Genomic DNA, 24,243 nt, shown 5'->3' on the forward strand with positions numbered 1-24,243 from the left:
AGGACATTCTTTGAGATCTGGAGAGGAAAGAAGACAGGAATGTGTTTCCATGGAGATTGCATGAACCCCCAAGCTGACTTAGAGTGGAACACTCAACATGACTATTTCTTTATTCATCCATTCATCGGAGACTCCCTTGTAGGATATGAGAGGCCGAGCCTACAATCAGTGCTCAAGATAAACCAATCTCCCAGCCACAGTCCTGCCCTGACAGAACTACCTACACAGACTGGGTGGACATTGACCATTATCACCGAATAGTATTTTAAAAAATTTGTTATACATTGTAAGCAAGAGAACTGTAGAATGTTATTGATGTGATAATGAGGATATGTTTATAAATGAGGATAAAAGGAAGCTCCTCAGAAGCAGAGTCATTTAAAGCTTAGACATGAAGAAGAAACAAGAAGTAGATGAGATAAGAATGAGGGAGGAATCAAAGAGATTAAAATCCCTGAGGTAAAAAAAGAGTAAAGTAACTCTGCAAAGCTAAGGAAACTTCACTGTGGCTAGAAGTCCAGAGCTGCACAGAGACAGCAAGACCATGGGCATCTTCAGGTGAAAAGAAAGGCTGTTGTTTCAAGTGCAAAAAGAAACCACTGAAATAGTCAAAGGAGTCTCATGACTTGATCCAGTTAATATTTTTAAAAATCACCCTGTGAAATTCTTCGGAAAGTGGAAGTTGGCAATGGCATTAGAAGCTTATAATAGGAGTCTATTGAAGTAATCAAGTAAGGAGATTATTAAAGCTAAGAATGCAGAAGGTATGTGACACACTTTGTAGACAACAGATTAAAAGATGGGATCTTTAGAGAGATGAAAGACAAGATTTGGTACTTTAAATAATAGGTTTTATATATATATATATATATATATATATATATATAGCTTTATATAATTAAAATTCTTGCAAAACAAAACATATAAAGGTCAAAATAAAAAAATTAAATGTAATTGATGAGTTTAATGAGTGGAAAAATCAGACTGAGTATAGCTCACTAGTCATTGAAAGTCAAAGGAACTTTTCCATACCACAGATAAAAGAATGAGAGAAAAATGAAACAGAAAGTGACATAGAAGATGTTGATGACACATTTCTTGTGTCAGGCAGTGTTCCACCTCTGTAACAAAATACCTGAGACAATCACATTAGGGTTTATTTTAGCTCATGATTTTAGAGGTTTCAATCTAAATGTCTGCTACCTCATTGCTTTTGAGCCTGTGGTAAGCAGCACACCATGACAGGAGTGTGTGGTAGAGCACACTGCTCATCTCATGGCTGTGACAAAAAGGAGAGGAAAGAAGGAACTATGGTCTCAAGTGACCTTTCAAGGCACATTCCCAATGGTCCCAAGAACACTAGCCTCAACCTGTTAAAGGTTCCACCACCTCCTCATAGTGCTGCTCTGGGGATGAAGTCTTTAATGGAAGAATCTTTATAAGCCTTCTTATCTCCCTCTCTGGGAGGGATCACTCTAAACCTACTATAATTTATGTAGGGAAAAAAAGAAAAGTAGCCAGCTTTGCAGTACTCTTCTACCAAGCCAACTCACATTGATCAAGCCAACATAAACAGACTGGTTTTCAGTAGAGTCAGGAGAAGAAAATGCAGGAGGTAAACATCTAGAAGTTTGCCACTTAAGTTCAATATAACTATTTTATGCACAATTCATTCATTTATTTCATGACTTTATTTATTTATTATGAAAGAAATGATTTCAAATTATTTTCAAAAGTATTTGTGCATCACACATCAAGACAAATAGCTACACTTTAATTTTTACTTATTGTACATATGCTCTTCTCTAATTATGATGCTCTTAATAAATGGAGAGCTCTACAAAAGCAAAGATAGGCTGTGTACCCACAATCCCAGCTTTATTGGGATCTTAAACTCATTTGCCTAAACTCCGCCATTTGTAAGTGGTAAAGCCAGGATTCAAATACAGGCAATCTGGAGTCCATTCCTCAAAGACTGAGCTGTATTGGCAGGACTTCTCAACACTCTCACTGTTACCATATGAAACCAGGCAGTTTTTCTCGGTGTCCCTAATAAACATTGAAGGATGTTCAATGGCAGAGATTCTGGCCAGCTTCTTACCAATGGCCCCACCAATGGTCACCAAATGAGCTTATAATTTCTCTCCTTAGTGTGCTTGTCTATTCCAGCCATGTGAACACTACCAGAAGTTATCTTTCCTCTGACTGCAGATAAAAATTAATTCATTACTAAAAAGTTTTATAAAAGTCAATGCTATTAAGACCATATGAATTAATAAAGTAATTTTGGAGAAAGTTTAGTGATATATGTCAAAGGGAAGAATGTTCTTATCACTGATTCAACAATTCACTTTCTGGGAATTTTACTAAAGTAATAATTGCACAAGTACAAAGAGATGCCATCAGCAGCACTGTTATATTAGAAAATTGGAAATAACCTAAATGTCCTCCCTAGGGGGGTGCTTCAGTAAATATTTGTGAGCATATACAAGGTCTTTGATGCTGCATTAAAATAATAATAATATTCATGCTATAGTGAATGAAAACTGGAAGTTATACATGAGTATATCTTGTGTCATCTTATTCAGAAAATATTATTTGTCAATAGAAAGTTTATTTTTTGAAGTATTGTCCAAAATTATCTCTGAGTAGTTGTGGTGTGCTTTTGGGATAATTTGACATTTCTACCTGAATTTGTATATATACGTTTTATAAAATGACAAAGAAGTTTCCAAAAGAATCAAAATGGTCAACTGACTAAGATTGACAGTCAGTACTGAGGATAAAATACTTGATAAACTGTGTAGAAGTAACTCTGGCTGTTAGGTACTACCTCTTTGGGATAACCACATCCATTTCAAACCTGAGAGAGCTGACACACTGGGTCTGGCCTAACAGCTCAAGTTGATGCTCTCTGCATTTATATTTAACCTGCCAAACTACCATTCTCATTGAAGACTCTACAGCTACTTCAACCAAACAAATCATGGTGTTCAACTCTGCAGCCAAAGCCATGACCTCCCTGTGTGTACATTTTTCCAACTTATGGAGTTGGCATGGTTGGGTAAGAACAGGCCTGCCTCACCCCTCACATTCTGACCTGCTCACTGGCTCTGCCAGTCAGCTGCCTGGCACCTTTCCCAGCAGTCATTGCTCTCCAAGCACAGCATCTATCATTGCTCCAGTCAAAAAGATGGCACTTACCTGATGGGTGGGCAGCAGCACCTCTTCTTACCATATGCTGGAAATTGTTGGGGGCCGTTCATGCCAAGACTGGCTACTTTTAGTGCCAGGAAGTAGGCCTTTCCTAAAGTTTGCCAAAAAATAATATACAAATACAAATTTTAAAAGAAGTAATTTTCACATAGCATAAATTTCATGTTGAGTTTTGTAACAACCTTTGCAGAGCAGAGAATTATGGACATTTTTCTGGCATCCACAAGCTGAACACAGAAATGAAGAGCAATTCTTATCTGTGGAATGAGAGGGGAAAAAACATCTCTGACCCATATAAACATTAGGTTTAGATGTAGCCCCAGGCAGAGATTGGTGGTAAAGGAGGAGGAGGCCCAGCTGTCCAGGGTAACTTAATGAGCTTTGAAACACTCACCTGGGGAGGGGCTGAAATTCTCCCCCTTTGAGCCACTCTTTGGGATAAAGGCCTTATCTCATGAAGGCTCCTGCTGAGTCCCTAGTGCTTCTTGAGAGAACAATGTTAAAATTCAAACAGATTAGCTGATCAGAAGATAGGTATGTTTTAATAAAATCACACAGAACAAAGTAATATTTGGGGCCCCAGGAATCCCTGGAAAAAAGCTTCCATCTGCTATGGAGCAGACACTTCTGTGCAATTAGAACATAGGCTTGTGACTCTGAGGAGAAATGTCCAAAAGAAATTCATAATAAATAGATAAAAGAGGCACAGTCTTGCCAAAAATAAAATAGGTCACTGTCCTAACAAAGCATGCTGGTTCTGGGTTCTCAGACCCCCAGCCCCACCCCAGCTGAGCTTGGAGATAGGGTCAGAGAGCAGGAAAGGATACAGCAGGAGGTTCTAGAGGAATTGCAGAGAGAGACTAGGTCTCCCTTAAATATGATGGACAAGGACAGAGGAATACAAGAGGCAGAAGTTCCTTTGGGCAGAAATTTCATTGGCCCACAAGAAGCAGGGGAAGATACCAGGCTGTGGGAGGTAGGGAGCACAAGTGCAAGTCCAAGTTAGGAGTCAGGGAATTCATTCCAGAGCTCATGAGCAAGTGGTCCTAGGGCAGGAAAGCCCCTTAAACAGACCTGCCAGTCTTACAGGCTGCAGCAGAGAGCCAAACAGACTTAGAGCAGATCCACTACAGCTTCCTCAGGAGACTGAAGCTCAGCCATACCAATTCTTGATAGGAAGATCGCTAAGTATGTGTGAGAGCCAGACTGTGCTTAAAGATATATGGCTAATTGTTCCATAATAAGTCTATGGTCTCAGAATATTTTAATCTTATATCTATGTCTTCTTTGGCTATTTAGCTATGGTCATAGGAAGGCCAAAACAGAGGTACAGTGTGGCCTTTGGGCCACAAATTCAACAACTTTTTACTTGTGATCTCTTATGGGAAATGCGAAGTATTCTTCTCTTGTTCTGGCAAATTTAAGGCTTAATAATTCTACTTAGCTATCTTTGAAATCTCCACATCGATTAAGGAGATAAAATCAAAAGAAAGAAAGCCAGGCATGGTAACTCACACCTATAATTTACCCAGCAATCAGGAGGCTGAGGCAGGAGGATTTCTGTGAGTTCAAGACCAGCCTGGGCTGCATAGTGTGTTCCAGGTCACTCTCAAATACATAGTGAGACCCTGTCTGAAAAAGAAAAAAAAAAAAAAGAGAAAGATACATATTTTTAGGCACCCTAGTTATTGAATACTTAAGTACCAAGCCGAGGTTTGCAACTTGCTAGCTTAGTGTCTTCATATGCCTATGTTTCCTCACCTATAAAGTGAAGAAATTATAAAGCACTGAATAGATAAAGTATTTAGAGGAGTATCATCTACACTATGAACCACACTTTTGGGGGGTCTAATTATATAACAAAGGTACTTTAAATAGCATTTAAATACAAATAAAGACAGATGTAGGACATATTATTCACACCATGTAAGTTCTTAGTTTTTCCCCACACCGCTGCCCTCCCATCACCCCTTCCACCCTTCCCTGTTTACAAAGACTCTGTTTCCATGTTTTTCCTTTTCTCATATTTTTTTATTTTCCCTGCCTACCTTTCCCCTACCCTTCCCACTTCCCCTACTCCTTTACACTTTTTTCTTCCTATTTCACATTATCAATTATGGTCCTTATTTACATTTTTAGTTTTTCACACCAGAGAAACTATTTGGTATTTATACATGTGTGTCTTATTGATTTCACTTAAGAGTATGGCCTCAATATGCATCCACTTAGCTATAAATGACTCTAGTTTCTCATTCTTTATGGCTGAGTAAACCATGACACCAAAAATCACTAAGAAAATAAAAATGATTTAAAGGCTATGAACAGAATTCTCAAAAATATGTGAGTAGTCTGGAAAAATAACTATGCAATGGTGCCAACTATCAACAAAAACAACAAGTGCAATTACAACATAATTACATTTTTCCCCTTTGAATCTTGTAAATTTTTAAGTTTGAGAATATTTAGGGCTGCTAGTAGATTGCGGAACAAGCTCTCCTTAATAGTGCTGCTATGAATAAATGTTATTTTGACTTTTGAAAGGCTATTTAGCATTCTTTCAAATTTTGGAAGCATGAATATTCATTTGCACATAATTATTTATGGTAGTGATCATAAATACTAGTGAAAATTCAACCAAAAGGTGTATTTATTGCAAAATTGTTGTGTAGCAAAAAATCAGAAAATAATCTAAATAGTTATCAATAGAGACATATCTAATAAATTATAATATAATTTTTATACTGTAGATGGTTAAGCTATTTGTCACAAAGGCACCAGGAAATGGTAAAAAGTCATAGATTTTGGTATTTACTGCTTTGTGTTCCAAAATTAGTTTTGCAGTTCACTAAGTATAGAATATTTGGACAGCCTTACTTTATGGACCTTAATGCTTAATTCCTAACTAGCACACTTGCCATAAGAAGTCAAGTCATATTAATGAATCATATATTATGCAATGTATTGTTAATGCATGCCATTACTTTTAATGGATGGAGATATATACTTATTCTAATAAAATTGCACCATTGCTTTTGGGTGGAATAACAACTCATGATAAGTAATATCAATATACAATGTGCAAATTAGGAGCTCTAATTGCCAGTATCCTTGAAAAATAATTTAGAATAGAAATGAAGTCTTAATAGAAAGAATGGAATAAATCTAAAAACTCTGAGTGCTGAGGAATGCGATAGTTCAAATACATTGCCCAAAAATATATCTAGAAAACATTCCCTAGTGCAATAGTATTGGGAGGCAGAGTGTAATGGGGGTGATTAAGCCGTGAGTAGATTAAGGTTGTGAACTCAAGAGTGTGTTCCCTATGAAAGGAAAGACAGAATGTTTCTCCCCATCGCACTTACCCCTCCTCTCCCTCTCCCTTCCCCTCTGTCACTGTCTTTCTCAGCCTCTTACTTTCTGCCTTGAGATTCACCAGAGGGATTTCTGCAGTTGCCTAAATCTTGGTCTTGGAATTTCCAGCCTACAGAACTGTAAGAAAATAATTTCTGTTCACTATAATTTATCTAGTCTCAGGTGTTTTGTTACAGCGTTACCTCTGAACTAAGACAGGAAGAAAGGAAGAAATAGGTTTACAGTGCTAGCCACCATAGTCTTTGCTCAGACGCATCGTGGGATCTTTGCTTTGGTTCCTGAGGTCAGCATGCTATGCTAGCAATTTGCACAGAGAAGTCAGAAGGCATTTCCCAATTCCAGGTGCAAACACACTTTTTTCAGCTTTGCATCTGAAAATACACCGATAAATACACTTTTCTTTTCTACGTCTTGATGAAGGTGTTGAAGTGTTAGAAATCCAGGTAAAAGGATCCCGTCAATGTCCTCAATTCAGAAACCTTTAATAATGAGAAAAGTCTAGTTTTTTATTACTCAGCAGCTTTTTAAATTTGAAAATCCTTCTCACTTTTCTTTTCTTCTTCACCACCCCGCTTAACATGTTTATTCTCCATGATCTTATATTCTCATACACCATACATATCAAAATGCTCTCTGATTTATAAATAAGAGGGCACTTTTTCAAAGGTGTAGGGATTACCTTTTGGTAATTCGAGGTTACTTTTCAGGTCCTAACGTTTTGATGCAATATAAGCCACATTTCCTTTCTCTGCTTTTCCTGCTTAACTTACTAGAAACTTGGGCACAATTTTGCTGGTGTTGGCAGTTTTAAGGTGTGGATTCATGTAGGCTATTTACAAGATGCCAAGGGTTGTCAAATCTGGAACATGTGTTCTTTGTCCCATGGTCCTTCTTTGACAGCAAAAATACTCTGCAGCTTATCAGATCCATTTGCTCATACTTAACATCTCTGTCTTCTTTTTTCCCTTAGCCACTACAGGTTGTGGGTGAGATGAATTTTAATGTTTCTTCCTGCTGAAACTGACAAAAAATATCCTTTAAACATTTAAAGAGAGGAAATGGGAGCTTTACATTTCAATGCAAAGAGAGCTCATTTCATTTGCTTAAACACTTCACAATTACTTTCCTGCCAAAGAAATTCAGCTTTTTACTCTTAAAAAAGAGCACTCTGTGGACGCGCTAAACACTTAGCAGAACTAACGAAAACGTGGTTTATGGCTGTTCTGAATTTGTTGATACTTGCTTTGCTTAAGATATCATAATGGTGCTATGGGCTGATTCGGGATTCTCTTGTCCCATAAAATGTTAATATTCTTTTCCCTAACTAAACCAGTTATTGAGCTAGCTATCAATCTCAGTGAATGTGCAGGGTCATCAAAAGTGAGCGAAGATTTAAAAAGATGAGATCTGTCTTCCTGTAGTCTTTCTTTTTTAAAATTTGTTTTTCTGTACATGCTTGCAGTTCATATAGCTTACAATCATCTTGGGAAATGGTTACATGTACGTATTACAGAATCTTTCTTTTTCAGTCCCCTACTCCCCTCCCTCCTGCTCCAGTTCCCCTGTCCCATGTTTCATTCCTACTGATATTGTCTTAGCTCATGCTATAGTCTATAATGTTTACATCAGTTAGGGTTATTAGGTTCCTGAACATAGCATATCTTTACTCTTCTTATTTCCCAATCATAGTTTTTCTCATGATATACAGTTTTTGGTTTTTACTGTGAGAAAGAGCAAAAGAGATGTCATGCCATTTAGATCTTTTTTTTTTGTTTCATTCCTACTGATATTGTCTTAGCTCATGCTATAGTCTATAATGTTTACATCAGTTAGGGTTATTAGGTTCCTGAACATAGCATATCTTTACTCTTCTTATTTCCCAATCATAGTTTTTCTCATGATATACAGTTTTTGGTTTTTACTGTGAGAAAGAGCAAAAGAGATGTCATGCCATTTAGATCTTTTTTTTTTGTCCCTGTACATTCTGGTTTCTTCAAAGCTTTCAAAACTTACCACTATGTGCCTTTTCTAAAAATCATCCAGAATTATAAACCAATCCTTTCCCAAGTTGGGTGATCCATATGTGTGAAAATTATAGTGATTAACCCAATGCTGGGCTCTTGGCTTCTACATGAGGTCCCAGGTCATGCAAGCCCATGCCTCTGACACATCTCTCTTCCTTTCTCGTTGGAACTCTCTCCTCTCTGGCTTCACAGTCTCTGTCTCCAACCACCACTCATACTGGTCATTACCTTTAAAAGCTATTCACTTCCTTCTCTCTTAATTTTTATATATTTGAAGGGCAAATCTTACTAATTTCTCTCTCATTCTAGACCAATAAATGCTACCAAGAATTCTGGATGCTCTCGAACATTTCTAAGCAAAGGAGTCTCTCACATCCTCTTACCCTCTGCATAAGGAAAAGAATCCATGTGCTGGACTGCTAGCTCTCTGCCTTCTACAACCAAGGAAGTGGACCTAAGCATTTAAGATGATGCCCATGCCTCCCAGTACAGGCAGCCACACCTGCCTGGATTTGCCATAGTGCACACACTGGAACCAATGTAAAGAAACCAAAATATATCTCAACAATGCTGGAAAATGCTACAGTCTCTACAATGGTTACCCAAGTGCTGTTCCAACAACTGTTCCACACCTTAGGAGATTTTTTTTTTAAGAGAAAAGGCAGAAGTATTTTATCTAGTCCACTTTGCCTCTTTTTGGACTTATCTCATGGCACCTTATCATAAAATCATGATGGAGAAGGATACTGCTCTTCTAAATCACAATAAGGTGAATTAAAATCTGTAAGACCATTTAAGACATAAAAAGGAATAGACAGGGCTAAAAATCATTGGCATTGCTTTATAAATGATTACATTCAAATGTAAATATCTTAATTTTAAATTTAGTTTATTAACTTTACACTATGGGCTTTCAAAGGTCATGAGAGCTACAAAAGGTAGATGTATTTTAGTAACCATAGTGCATTGGCTACAGGAAACTAAAATCCACAGATGATTCAGCACCTTACAGAAAACAGGACAGGATTTTGTTGTTGTTGCTGGTATTGAGGGTTGAACTCAGGACCTTGTGCTCATGAGGCAGGCAGTGGCATCACTAAGTTAAGTCCCTGGGCCCAAATAGTATAGCATTTAGTATAACCTCAGTCCATTCTCCCATAGCATTTACATCTTCTCTAGATTATGTATAATGTGTAGTGCAGTGAGCTTATTATATAAATCATTGATTACTGTATTGTTTAGGGAATCGTGTCAAGAAAAACAGTTTGCACACCTCCAGATCAGCTGCAATTTGTTTTCAAACATTTTCTGTCTTCGGTTGGGTGAATACTCAAATGCAGCATGTTAGGATGCCAGGGGGCTGACAGCAGCTAGGCAATGGGAGAGGGATGGGCTGGGGGTGGATTCTTCTAGCAAGGCAGTGGCATATTCATTTACTGCTCAGCAGTTTGGATATTATGTAGTTGAGTGGTGTCTCTCTCTCTCTCTCTCTCTCTCTCTCTCTCTCTCTCTCTCTTTATCTTTTGTTTTCTAAGCCATGTAATAAATGCCCAATTAACCAGAACACAATTCAGCCTCCAGTGCTTAGCCCTCAATTGGCCAAGATAGTATGTGGTTGATAAATGTTTGCTCAGATTAATTAAAATTAACAATATGGAGGATCAGCTACATTCAACCAAAATAATACACATAAGAAGAGATGAAGGCAAAAAATATTTCCATCCTATGGATTAATATTTTCGCCATAGATGAGAATCAAGGAAAAGTCTGATTTTCTCAAGAGCAAAGGGAAATGTGTGACACAGTAATTTGCATAGTTCTCACCATTGGAATGGAAAAGCACACTACAATCCTCAGGGAAACAAAGATTTTTCCTGGCAAGAAAGTCTCAAAGAAATTTCTCACTTCGAATCTGCTATAAATAAAGAGTAGCATTTTTGCTCCTCAACTGGAAATCATCCCATCATAAAATCTGGGCTTTTAAACAAAATGTTATCCTCTTAGCAGAGGAAAATCAGAACTAAGAATTATGAACTGAAATACATAGATCTTTTTGTTAAATAATAGAACTTAATTATTACAGCTGTTAAGTGTCATTTTCGCTATTATTAAACTGAGGATAAGTTTGAAATAAAGACAAAAAAATGAGATGAAGAAGATTGATAATTCTAAAATAATTTAATCAAGCAAATTAGGGTGCTGGCTTAGCAAATTTTTTTTTTCTTTTATCTTTTTGGTACTGATGATCGAACTTGGAGCCTTGTGATTACAAAGCAGGGGGCGGCACGACTGAGCTAAACCCCCAGCCCAAGCTGGCTTAGCATCTAGTTTCATGAGTTGGATTAAGTTATTGCTCAGTAAATGAGCGAAGTGAACAAGCTCACAGTGAAAATAGCGTAAAAGGAGTCCTTAACATCCAATCATAAGTCAGCTTCCATTAAAACGATGTAGGAAAACTCTAAAACAACAAAAATGATTGTGAGCAAGGGCATCTAGGAGAAGGGCAAATGACCACTACAGGAGTCCTGAATTTTGATTCTCTACAATCTATTCTCAAGTCTGCATTAATAATGATAAATTAGCATATTAAGCAGTGATTTCAGAATGCTGAAGTTGTTGCTGTTGGCAGAGTCATGTGATTAAGAATTTTATTTCCATTCTGAGAGCAAAATATCAAGTGGCGTCCACCCCAGCCTTGATCTTAAAATGGCCCGAATATCTAAGAGAATTCTTAGATTCTCGACAGGGACAGCGGAGGAGCGTGACTACTACCAGCCCTGTGACGTAGGAGCAAGCCTGGAGACAAGATAGAGGGTACAAGTAAAGAAGTGGCCCCGGGCCTTTACACTCCCCGAGGACTGCGCTTCCTGGGTGGCAGTGTGTTATTTGCTCAATGCATGTATTAGTGCTCACAAGAGCTTCCAGGGCTGGGGCAAGGCTCCTCAAAAAACTGCACGTGCTCTGCATCAGGTGTAATGCCAGACACAGAAACCCATGAGACTGCCCTACAACGGCCATCCACAGAGTAGGAGGTAGAGGCGAGCAAAAGACCCGTCCGTGCCCCAGAGATCCAAAGGATCCAGGCAAAGACCTCGATCGCTCCTCGGTGTGTTCTGCCTGCATCAGGAGGTGGAAGGATCCGACAGAAGACAGAGGGGTCTGTGCTGGAGATCGAGGGGCAAGCTCGGGAAGTCAGCGCCTGCGGCACTGAAAAGGTCGGTGCTGGAAGCTCAGGACTGTGCCGAAGGCCAGGAGATGAAGCCCAAAGCAAAGACCAGAGCTCCCCACAAGAGAACAGCCAAAGAGCCTATGAGGGAAAGCAGCTGAAATCCGGCGCTCTCAGGGTCCTTTTATATGGTTCCGGCCACAGTTCTCCTTAAAGTGAGTCTTCATGCCCAGACCCGTGCGGACCCAATTCAGCCGGGCATTCCCACCTCACATGGACAATTAATCAATTAACCACCATAAAGCACCATTGGATTCTTCGTCTAAAGTCTTACTCACTCATTATGTTTGTGGTTTTGATCTACATGAGAAATACCAATCTTAGTTTTCTTTCTGTGCTTTCTACACTTTCTTTGTCTTTAATGAGTTTTAGGTATCAGCATTATACACGTTTGCAGAATGAATTTTTGGGAAGTTTTATTCTTTTTCGATCTTCTGACGTAATTTACAGAGTTACTCTCTGTTTTTTTTTTTTGTTTTTTTTTTTGGTGGAATTCTCACTGAAGCTGTCTCCACTGGGTGCTTTCCTCGGCACATGCCCTGAACAGTGTTTTCTAACCCTTTACAGACAGATCTTCCCAAGTTTTCAGTATATAAGGTCAATTTCATTGCATGATTTTCCATGGGAAAATATTTTTTACCGAAATTTTGAAATGTACATAGAAATCTGTAAGGTAGTCTCTTTTGACTTGTAAATTCTAGTATTTTTCTTTCAAGTATTTATTTCTTTATTATTTTGCACGACTTTATTATTTTTTTCTTTTGGTTGGTTTAAACTTTTTGTTACTGAAGATACGGGATACATGAATACACTTGTCTTGGGGAATTGGTACATATTATTCTTGATTAATTTATTGAGTTTCACCTATATTGCTAATTTTTTGAAAAAAACAGAATTTAGATTTTTGTCTATTTTTTCTATTAAAGATCAAATTCATTACTTTCAACTGTATTATTTCCATTCTTTTAAATTGTTTTAAAATTTTAAAATTGTTTACTTGTGTATTTTATTTTACTGTTCTAGTCTTTGATATGGATGTTTAATTTTTATTACTTCATTTTTACTGCTGAATATATTCAGTATTAAGAATTTTCTTCTGGCACTCCTTTAAATATTCTCCTGAATCTCTGATATGTAGTGTGTTCAGCATGTTCAAAATATGTAATTATTTTATATTTGCATTTTTAGTTTGTATTCCTCCTTTAAGAGTACTGCAATTATTAAATCCAAATCTTTACTGTTCCTTAATGAAGCTACTCTACTTTAAAGGCAGAGATAAAAGTCTCCAAGCCTTCCACACAAAAAAGATTAAAAAAACTCACAAGAACAAAAAGGAAGAGATGAGATAAAGACTGGTCTAGACCAGTATTCAGAATAAAGCAATAATGGAGCGATGATTTAACAAAGAAAAAGAAAAGTTAGAGGAAAAAAAAAATCCTGAAAATCAAGGATTCTATAGGATTTGGCCCTTCAAACAACACAGTTATAGCTGTGAGTTTTGTATTTTTTTCAGATACCCACTAAGCCTTTTTATTATCTTTCAGTTTTTTCTACTTTGGGAACATTTTATTGGATTACAGTTTTGTACATGAGCTCAATTCCATTTTATTTTCCTCCTTCAGAGATTTCTATAAAATAAAGTTTTTTTCTTCCCCTCTACTTTTACTACTTTCTCTCTCATCTTTTCATTTTTACTTTATTTTTTGTCTTTTTTTTTTTTACTGCCACTTATCAAATTAATATCAAGTTCACTCTTCCTTGGATCCTTTGCAGTAAGTTATTCATTTCTGATACAATTTTGTATTTTTCTTCCATTTTCTTTCCTACATTAAATTACCTTTCACTGCTGTTTCTTCCTGTTCTTATCCATTTTTGTTGTTACTTAGAAGGTCTGGCTCAAGGTGGTTTTTCTTATACTTTCTGATTGTTTGAATATATTTGATTCTGCTGAACTTGCAGGTTTTGCTTCTGCTTCATAATCTTTCTTTTGCCATGAAAAAAAGTCCTCAGCTAATATATATGAAATTTTGTTTGATGAGTTTCTGCAATAACTATATAAATTTGACTTTTCAATTGCCCATTTTCGTGGTACTTCATCACTTTATGTTATTCTTAGTCTAATAATGCCCACATTATGAATGAGGCAAAGGCCAGATTTTTTGTTTTGTCTTTACAATTGCTTTTGCTGCTCAAGTAGGAGATCATAAATTTCAATTTTATGATTGTCTTTTCTCCTTTTCTCATGTCATTCTTCACTACCCATTGAAAAAATGTTTTCTCTTCTTTTTTCTCTACCACAATCTAAGTCACATTTAATTTTACCTATCCTATTAAAATAAACTTGCACTTTAAATTTATCTGTCCTTTTAAAGTTAGCCTATTTTTAATATTTTAAAAATATTTTATTCATATTATTTTAATTGATAAATAATTATATTACATTTGTGGAACACAATATGATGTCTGGATATAAATATACAACATGAACTGGTTAATCTCACGTACTTTGAAATTCCTCCTAGTAGTCCACACTTAGGTGTCTATGGGTGGATACTTTCAGATTTGGTTTAAGCTTTTCTTTGCAAAAGTAGTCAAAGATCAAATTTAGGTTCCTTAGCTCCCTTTCTCCAGAGCTGATCATTACATTGAATAGATAGATGGCAAACATTCTATTCTCTTTTTTCCATCACAGTGATTTTTGAAGGGTATGTGTAATATTATTTTTAAATTATGCTGAGTATGATTTTACATGAATTATGTTGTTTGTGCTTTGTTTGTACTGGGATAAGAAGCTGTGTAACTGACTACTCCTCCTGTCTTCCGCCATGTATACCCTTAGTTTCTCTGCACACTGAATCTTCATTATTCCTCCACTTGTGCCCCATCCTTTTATCATAATTCTAATGTTATGTTTATTGTACGAGGGCGCTTTATGATGTTTCATGTCATGGAAATTAGCAGTTACATTGAGAGAGAGAGAGAGAGAAATGAATTTTTAACTTCAAACTAGTTCCTTCCTAGTATGGCCAACTTCTTCCATATTATAAGCCTACACTTTTAAGGTATTTTAGTAAAATTTTAAAAATGACATATTTCAGCTCACTTTATCTTCAAGTAACCTCTATCAGAATTTAATGTCTTCTTAGTACAGATAAATAATAACAACAACAACAACCTCAACCTATGTGAAATGGGCAACTGTTTTGCCCAAGATCATACAGTAATGTCAAAGCCAAGATTTCAGCATTGTAAGGTATAAGAAGCACAGCCAAATCAGAGGGAAAAAAAAGCATGACTAATATTTTAAACATGCTTTAAGAGTAGAGGCATAATTCTAGAAACTGAGTTGTCATAAGCATTGAGCTTTATTGCAAGGTTTAGTTAATCTGTGAGTAATGTTTAGCAAAGTGGGACTCAGCAGAACTTTTAGCTGTAGAGTCATCTCTTGCTAACCTATTCTAAGTCAGGGCCCTCTCCTTGATGAAATAAAGCATTTCAACTTGAAACTAATCTTTTACGATAGGTAATGTGGAATAAAATGCTTAATGCAACACAGATTACCAAAGGTGAACCGTTGTTTTATTGCCTGATGAAATTTCTCTGAAATGCCCAATTCCATTTCTAGAGATAGGCGAGGAAGCAACTCATTGCTTAACTTCAGTCTTGATTGTATTGAATATATAATAACTCAACAGAAAGTTTTTAATTAGTTTGAAGCAGTTGAATTTTAGAGATAAGAAACATTAGTAAATCACTTCTCACTTGTCCTGTGCTAATTTATCCTCTTCTTGTTTTAAGAAGCAAAATTGTGTAGCAGAAATATTCAGGAAAGAACTCAGTGACCATCTTCTTTCTTTGTCTAGGTATCCCTCTCCATTCATAGATTTGCATACACCAAGGATTCATTAACATGTAAAAACTCTTCTCCACAGCACAGTAATATCTTGTTTACACAGTTCAGGTAATCCCATCATCAGTGTTCAGATAATTGTACATAGACTCTTTTTATGACCCAAAACTAATAATTTAGAAGCTTTTATTGAAGCATCTTTCTCAAGCATCCCAAAGAAAGAGAGAGAGCCAATAAAGAGGACAATTCGTTGAAACATGAAAGACTAGCCTGCAATTCAATACAATACATTTATAGTAGCTACTTATAGCAATTCTAATCCCCCCCATTACAATCGAATGGCAGATAATAGTTGATTAGGGCAAAATCTGAAGGAGAATCACAGTTTAGAACATTCTCTTTCCCATCCATTTTCAAACCTGATATCACATGATTAAAAACGAGTGAAGATGATTTAGAGCTGTGTGTGTCAGAGTAAGACATAGGCTTAGACATCCACGTCAATGCACATTTTTCTCTTTTTTCTTAAAAGGGTTGAAAAATATTATATATTGGATAAGTCTTCTGTGTGACATTGCATTAAGAAATCGGGAAGCACCATGTGAACCACGTTTGCACACCAGCATGTGTGTGTGTACATGACTTGCAGCTGTATTTGGAATATCCTCCCTCAGCAAAGCAAGGACCTGTAAGTAGTACTATTTTCCCTATCAGCCCTGTAGAGCACAGAGGCAGCCCTGTGTGTTATTAATGGATAAAATCTGAACAGAAGCCAACCCCAAGGTGAACCCTATGCACTTAAAACATTTCATCAGACAGCTAAGTATTTATTTTTTGAGCAGCAGATATCTCTCTAGCCGCCACTCAATAGATTCCGATAGTAGAGAGCAATAGCTGGGCTCACTAATGTGCAAAGTGATAGTATGAGCTCTCTACTAAAATATAAATAGTCTTGTGTCTCTTAAGTGTCAGTATCACAGGATGGGGGAAGAGACGGGGGGGAAGGACGAGATAGAGAGGGAGGGAAGGAGAGAGATAGAGAGGGAGGGAGGTCTATAGATTATCACTAGAATTATCTGGTAAAGAGAGGGAGTGGCATCTATAAAACCTTTGCCATTCACCTGACTGCCTGTTGATTCTGAGGGTACTGCAATGTTATGTGGAATGTTAGCAGCTGGAATCTAGACATTTATCTACAGTTTGTGACTCTCATATTTCATAAAAGTCCAGAAGGGTGTCCGTGGTTTGAGAAGTCAATGGTAGACTACTACACATAATTAATACTCACTATATTTTGTTATTTGTTCTCTACAGAATTCCTAAAATAATTTGAGATGTTATTTTTCATTTCTTGCCCAACACAAAAATTTCCTGCCCAGGAAAGCTGATCACTAGGAATTGTATCATCTGGTGACCTGAGTAATGTGTTTCCCATTGGGCTTGGTCCTGAGAGAAGACTGGAGAGCTAGAGGAGACAGATGGTGGTATTTCTTTGTCACATCTTTCCTGCTCTGTGCCACGTCCCCGGCACTGGCTCTGTTCATCCAGGAATACAAAGAGGATCTATCCCCACAGCTATAGTTCACTCTGCCCTCTTGACACTGCCTCTTCTCCTGGCCTCTAGGCCTAGGAGTTGTAAATCTATCTATTCCCCTCAGTCTCTGTATGATCATATCAGCCCTGTTCACCCATCAGTAAAAGAATAGATTCTTTCTTAGTATCTCCTCTGCAGTCCTCATTGAACTCCATGTTATAAAGTATTAAATGAATTAATATGAATACTTGTAAAATACTTATAATAGTGCCTAACACATCACATCATTTATGCTAGTTAAAATAAATATAAACATTCATATACAATTGTAATAATGTATTCAGGAAAAGAAATACCACTGCATCCATACTGGGCCATAACCCCACTCCTGGTACTACAGTCCATGTGGTTAATATTACTCATACCCAGGAGTGACCAAAACAATAACAACAACAAAACAGATGTATGCTATACTCTAGTTCGTAAGGATGCTATCTTGACCTCCAGGATTCTTTTTTTCTGATATCGCAGTGATCTTGCAACCTCTGAATTTTATACAGGTTACACACTAAGTGTTCGTCCCAAAAATATAATGGAAAGAAATATTTTCTCCTAATTACAGAGAACAAAGAATTTTGAGGTATGAGTAAAAGCAGCATAAGCATTATCTATACACCCTAGCAACTTTTAGGCAGAAAGGGAGAAGAAGAATGAAGCCACTCAAACCCAGAGATGAATGTGGAACTGCAGCTGTCGCCCCTGCCTCCTGGGTAGGTGGCCCACTGATGGTGTAGACCTGGCAATAAGCTATGCATAGGCAGCCTGTAGTCTCCAAAGGAACAAGGCTGTCTTGTCTTATAGGAGTGTTGCTGAGCAGCAGTTCAGCAGTCCTGCAGATGAAACAGCATAGGCTCCCAGGGAATAAAAATTGTCACCCCAAATCATCATGGATACAATTTGGTTCTTTATGGAACTTGGAGAAGTTACCAATTCTATCTGCTCATACACAAACACACACACACACACACACACACACACACAATCAATGCTTTAAAAATGATATCACTTCAACATAGACTGTACACCTAAATTCAAATTGCTGCACCATTACTGCAGGCTACAAAGTGATTCCTAATCACATTGTTCTGGGAGCCCCAAAGAACAGCCTGTTGTTGAAACTCAGTGACACAAAGAAGAGTTAAGGGTGCTGGTGGACTCATTTTAAAACTTGCAGAAGGATCCAGGATAAACAATCTAAATCCTGGCCAAGCTAAAATTTCATCATCAAACTATATGATGCTTTAGCATTCCAATCTCTATTTCACAGTTTTTGACTTGTATAGATGCATAGAATCTCACATGATCACAACAATGAGGGCACACACACACACACACACACACACACACACAGAGACACATACATTATGATCCCAGACATCTCCCAAGTCAAATGATTACTTCTACTCTAAATAAATAAGGAAAAAAAAGTATTTTCTTATGTTCGCCATCTTTTGCCAAAGAACCTCTCATAATGGAGTCCACATTGAAGTCTTTCAACAGAACACAAATAAAAATACATTGTTAAGATTTATATTGCTAGTTTTTGAATAAGGAGAAGCTATTTTATTCAAATTGTAATTTGTAATAAAACAAGCTCATGATTTTAAAAATAAAGGAACAGTATTAGGAACAATAACAGTATCGAAGCCAATCCCGGACTTGAGTTATTGCTCCAAAAATATAACAATTAATAGCAGTTTATTTTTAAAAATATGCATGTAAAATCTACTTTTTGCTTTTAAGTATTTATTATACAATAAAGAGATCTTTCCATGGCTATAGAGAGCTATGCTTATCTTGTGATTTTTTTTTATTGTGAAAATTATGCATATAAAATTTACCATTTAGTCATTTTTAACTGTAGTGTTTCATGATATAAACTTCGTTCACAGTGTGGCTTCCATCATCTTTCTCTGGAACTATTTGTGTTGTTAACTGAAATTCTATATGTATTACACAGTAACACTTTATTGCCCTCTGACCCTTGTCTCTGGAAATCACCATTCTTTCTTCTGTCTCTAGGAAGTGACTATTGTATATAACTTAAATAAATGGAATCATACTGTGTTTGTCTTTTAGTGACTAGATGAATTCATTTTCAGTTTCATCCACTTGGTAAAATGTGCCAAAATTTTCATTCTATTTAAGCTGAGTAATATTCATATATATGTGTGTGTGTGTGTGTGTGTGTGTGTGTGTGTGTGAGACACATGTACATCTGTATATACATGTAGATTATCTAGTTATAGATTCTCTGTCTAGTTCTTATGCCCACTATTGAAAATGATACACTATGGTGTCTAAGTCCACTTCTCCTTTCATTTTTGTAAACACTACTTTCAAATTTAGGAAATCTGGTGTTGTCTGCATATATGCTTGTATTTGTTATATCTTCTTCGGAAATTCATCCTTTTATCATTGCATACCATCCTCATGTGTGTATTGTAACAGTTTTTTTTTTTTTACTTTTTATTGAGTTTATTGGTATAATCTAGGTATACAATACAGTTACATTCATCACTGGGATCTTGTACCTTTACATGACAGGTCTTGATTCTCATTTTTTCCCCTTGTCCCTGCCCTCCCTTCACCCCCTCCTCCCTTCCCTATTTACAAACACTTTATTTCCATTTTTTTTCATTTTCTCATATTTTTTTCTTTTCCCTTATTACCTTTCCCCCACCCTTCCCACTTTCCCTACACCTTTAGCCCTTTACTTCCTATTTCACATTATTAATTATCTCATTAGGATCTTGTGTAAGTTTTCACACCAGAGAAACTATTCAGTATTTACACATGTGTGTCTTATTTATTTCACTTGAACATATCCTCAATATGTATCCATTTTCCTATGAATGACTCTAATTTCTCATTCTTTATGGCTGAGTAGTATTAGATTTTATAGAAAAAACACATCTTCTTTAACAGTTTTTAATTTATCTTTCAGATATCATACTAACCATGGCTGCTCTCTTTTTGTGACTATTTGCAAGGCATAATTTTCCTTCTTTAATACTTTGGGCTGCTGGGTATTCTCAGATCTAAAGCAGGTCTCCAGTGTGCTGTGGAACCCTGCTTCTGTAGTGACTGTTTATCCATTGTATCTCTCTGCACCTTTGGAGGGGGGAGCTGCATATACATACAGTTGCAGTAATTACTAATAAAAGAGGGCTTACTCTTTCCATTCTGCTGTTTATATAAACATGTGTCTTATACCTTGTTTTCCTTTATTCCCTCTATTACTGGATGCTTTTGTACTTATATGATTTTTCAACTAATAATTTTTGATTGTCTTATAATTTCCTTGTGTGTATATTTTACAGATAACTTATTTCTAGTCAACAAGGGGATTGCATATGACATCCTAATGTTATGAGTATATATTAAGCTATTTACTGCTTACATTCAACTACATAAAGACTCTTACACTGCACCTTCACTCCCCTTTACTGTATGCTATTATATCACAAGCTACTGTATGTGTCTATATATTTTATGCTCATTTTAGTGCTTTTGGTTTTCAGGTTTTGTAAAAGAATAGAAAGTACAGTTATGAACCAAAATTATAGTGGCACAACTTTTTCATATTTGTCTATGTGTTTACTTTTCCTGGAGAACTTTGTATTTTCATACGGTTTCCTTTCACTTCAATTTGAAAAATTCTTTATAATATTTCTTGTAGAGCCAGTCTAGTACAAATGGATTCCCTTAGTTTTTCTGTACATAGGAATATGTTAATATCTGTTTCATTTTTAAAGGACAGTTTTTCGGATGTAGAAAGTTCCTTTTTTTTCCTCTCTATGTCCCAGATCTTACAGTAGTATATTTTCTCATTGCATTCTGATCTGAAGGTTTCTGCTGAGAAATCTGCTGATAATCTTTTTGTTTGTTTGCTTGTTTTTTGGTTTTTTGAGACAGGGTCTCACTATGTAGTTGAGACTGATTTGGAACGCACCATGTAGCCAGGCTGGTCTCGAACTCACAGTGATTCTCCTGCCTCAGCCTCCGGGGTGCTGGGATTATAGGCGTGCGCCACCACGCCTGGCTGCTGATAATCTTTTTAAGGATCTCTAATATATGATGTGTTTCTTTCCTTCTGTTGCTTTGAAAATTCCCTTTGTTTTTGCCTTTTGACAATATGATTGTAAAGTGTCTCATTATAAGCTTCTTTGGATTTTGCCCTGGATTTATTTTTATAAGGAACTTATTGAGCTTGCATTTTTTATATGCATGTCATTCATCAGACGTGGGGAACTTTCAGCCAGGATTTAATAATTATTTCAAATAATTATTTATTATTGCAAATAAACTTTCTGCCTTTCTCCATTTCTTGCTCCCTCCTCTCCTCTCTCTCTCCCCATTTTCTTCTTTCTTCCCTCTGTCTAGCTGTCTGCCTCTCTCTCCTTCTCTAACTACCATACTACATAAATTGGTCCACACAATGGCATTGCATAATCTCTTAAATTCTATTCACTTTTCTTCAGCTTTTATTCTTTTTTCTTCTTAGACTCAATAATTTAAAATGACGTTCTGTTCCTATTATTGATTATTCCTTCTGCCTATTGAAATCTACAGTTGAATAACTTCTAATGAATTTTTAAATTCAGTTATACAACTTTTCAGCCTTTATTCTTTTAATGCTTTCTTATATGATGGTCTCATTTTTTCATGTCACGTATTCTAATTTTCTCTAATTCTTTATGATTTTATTTAGCTTTCTGAGTATATTTAGATACTTGTTTCATACTTTCTGGGTCAAAAGTCTGAAGGCTGTTTTGCTTCAAAATAGAGATAGTTTCTGAAGATTTATTTTGTTCATTTGAAGAGGCTAAATTCTCCTGTTTGTTTTTATGCTTTTACAGACTGTCTCTACAGAGGAAGATTTTTCAGAGATTTGAAGATCTTCTCAAGCATTTTTCTGGATATGTGTTTTCTCCCAGCCTGTGTGCTTTGTTCTCGGCGTCCTACCAATGCTGCAGTCTGCATGCCTACCAGTAAATATTGAGTAAACTACTAGTAAACATTTAGTTTCCTTTATACTTATACTTCTTTTGGACTTAGCTGTTATACTATGTTTCTCTCTCTGTAATCTTTAGCTCCTCAGAATGTGCTCTTTTTTTTTTTTTTTTTTTTTTTTTTTTTTTTTTTGCAGTTTTATAAGCCATGGCTCTTCCCTCTCAGAAGTTTTGCTTAGCCTAGAATCTGAGGCACTTTTCACTGTCTAAACTTTGAATTAGAAAATGCAAACTCCATTCTTTTAGGCATTCATTTTAGAAAATGAAACTACAGATGGGCCAAAATACTGAAAGTTCAATGTACTTTGCTCTCCTTGGCATATGAAACAAAATTGGAGATTAAGTTGGTCCCAGACCACGTCATCCTATACTAGGAAGACATTTCCTACCATTTCAAATACTGTTTTGTTTTGTTTTTCTTTTTGTGTTTTTGTTTGGTTTCTATAGACCTTTGGAGATTCCCAGAGCTCCTCAAATGTTTTAGTTTACGTTTGATTGTTTAGCATTTTTCATGTGAGAATAAGAGCCAAATGCTCCCTTCCAAACCCGCCATCAGTTCTACAAATTTTAATAAATATGGAGATTTGTACAGTCATCACCATAATCAGGATAGAAAGTAGTTGAGATTCAGAACAATGCAATCTCCCTAGAAAACTGTCTCACATCTTTGTAAGCACACTCTCAGCCCCACCCTAGACACTGGAAACTATTTCGGATCTGTATTCAACACAAACAGAATCATACCACACCTACTATTCTGTTACTTTGCTTTTTTATTATCATTGTATCTTAGGTGACATTATAAATGACTACAATTTATGATCAAAATGTATGGTGAATGTCTCATTTAAATAATTATTACAGTAAAAACATTGCCACTAATACCTTTCGGACTACCCTCCCACACTTAGAACATATCCGTCTCATGATTCTCGACACTTTCTGCAGTAGATCTGAAAGACCTCTTTCGTAATTATCTTTAGTTTAGCTGTCACGGCTCCGCAGTGTCCTGAGTTGACTCCAAACGTTTACCTGTCCTGACCATTTTGACATTAGGGCAGAATCAGAAGCCTCGCGGAGCCAGACTCATTGAATGAGGTAGGTGAAGACAAACTTTTACAAGCCTGCCTCTCCATTGCCTGGCACTCGGTAGCGGTATTCACTGCATTTTTTATCACACTTCACAAATATATGTGCATACCTGTGTACATTTGCTTAAAGTTGTAACGAAAGCCTGGTTTTCCAGTACTGTTTATTCAAATTGCCCTATATGCACATGTAGGACAATCTTCCTTACTAAAGTTTTCAAGCAATATTGGCATACTTATGTATATAATTCTTTTAACATTTATGCTAATATATCTGTGGGAAATTGGAATTTCTTTTTTTCAAAACAGTACATAAGCTTGTGACTTTAATAGATATTTCAAAGCTATTGTGTAAATTTTGGTCCACTGATTGCTCATAGAAGATTAAATTTGTTTTCTTCCAATGCATTCGTTAATATGAGTATAATGTTTTTAAAGCACTAATAATCCTATAATAATCATGCTTAATTTTACTGTATTTTTTTGCCACTCAAAATGAATAAGGCTGGCATCTTTGCTTTTTATTAGCCATTGGTTTTTATTTTCCTAAGAGTTTCTGTCATGAATACTATGGCCATTTATGCCTGATTGTTTGCCTTTTACCCTGATGTTTGGAAGATCTTGGTACACTAATGAAATTAGTCTTGCATCTGTTATAATGTTTTTCAGTTAGCTATTTGCATTTTTACTTTGTGCTATTTTGCCATCAAAATCCTCTAAGTTTTGTGTGCTTGGATTATTTATATTTCCCTTTTTCTTTCATGTATTATCCTTAGCTAGTTTAGGTCTTCTCATTCATTAAAAAAAAAAAAAAAAAAAAAAAAAAAAAAAAAAAAAAAAAAAAAAAAAAAAAAAAAA

Source organism: Fukomys damarensis, unplaced genomic scaffold (genome assembly GCF_012274545.1).
Source record: "Fukomys damarensis isolate Sample0158 unplaced genomic scaffold, DMR_v1.0_HiC HiC_scaffold_7, whole genome shotgun sequence".
NCBI classification, from domain to species: Eukaryota; Metazoa; Chordata; class Mammalia; order Rodentia; family Bathyergidae; genus Fukomys; species Fukomys damarensis.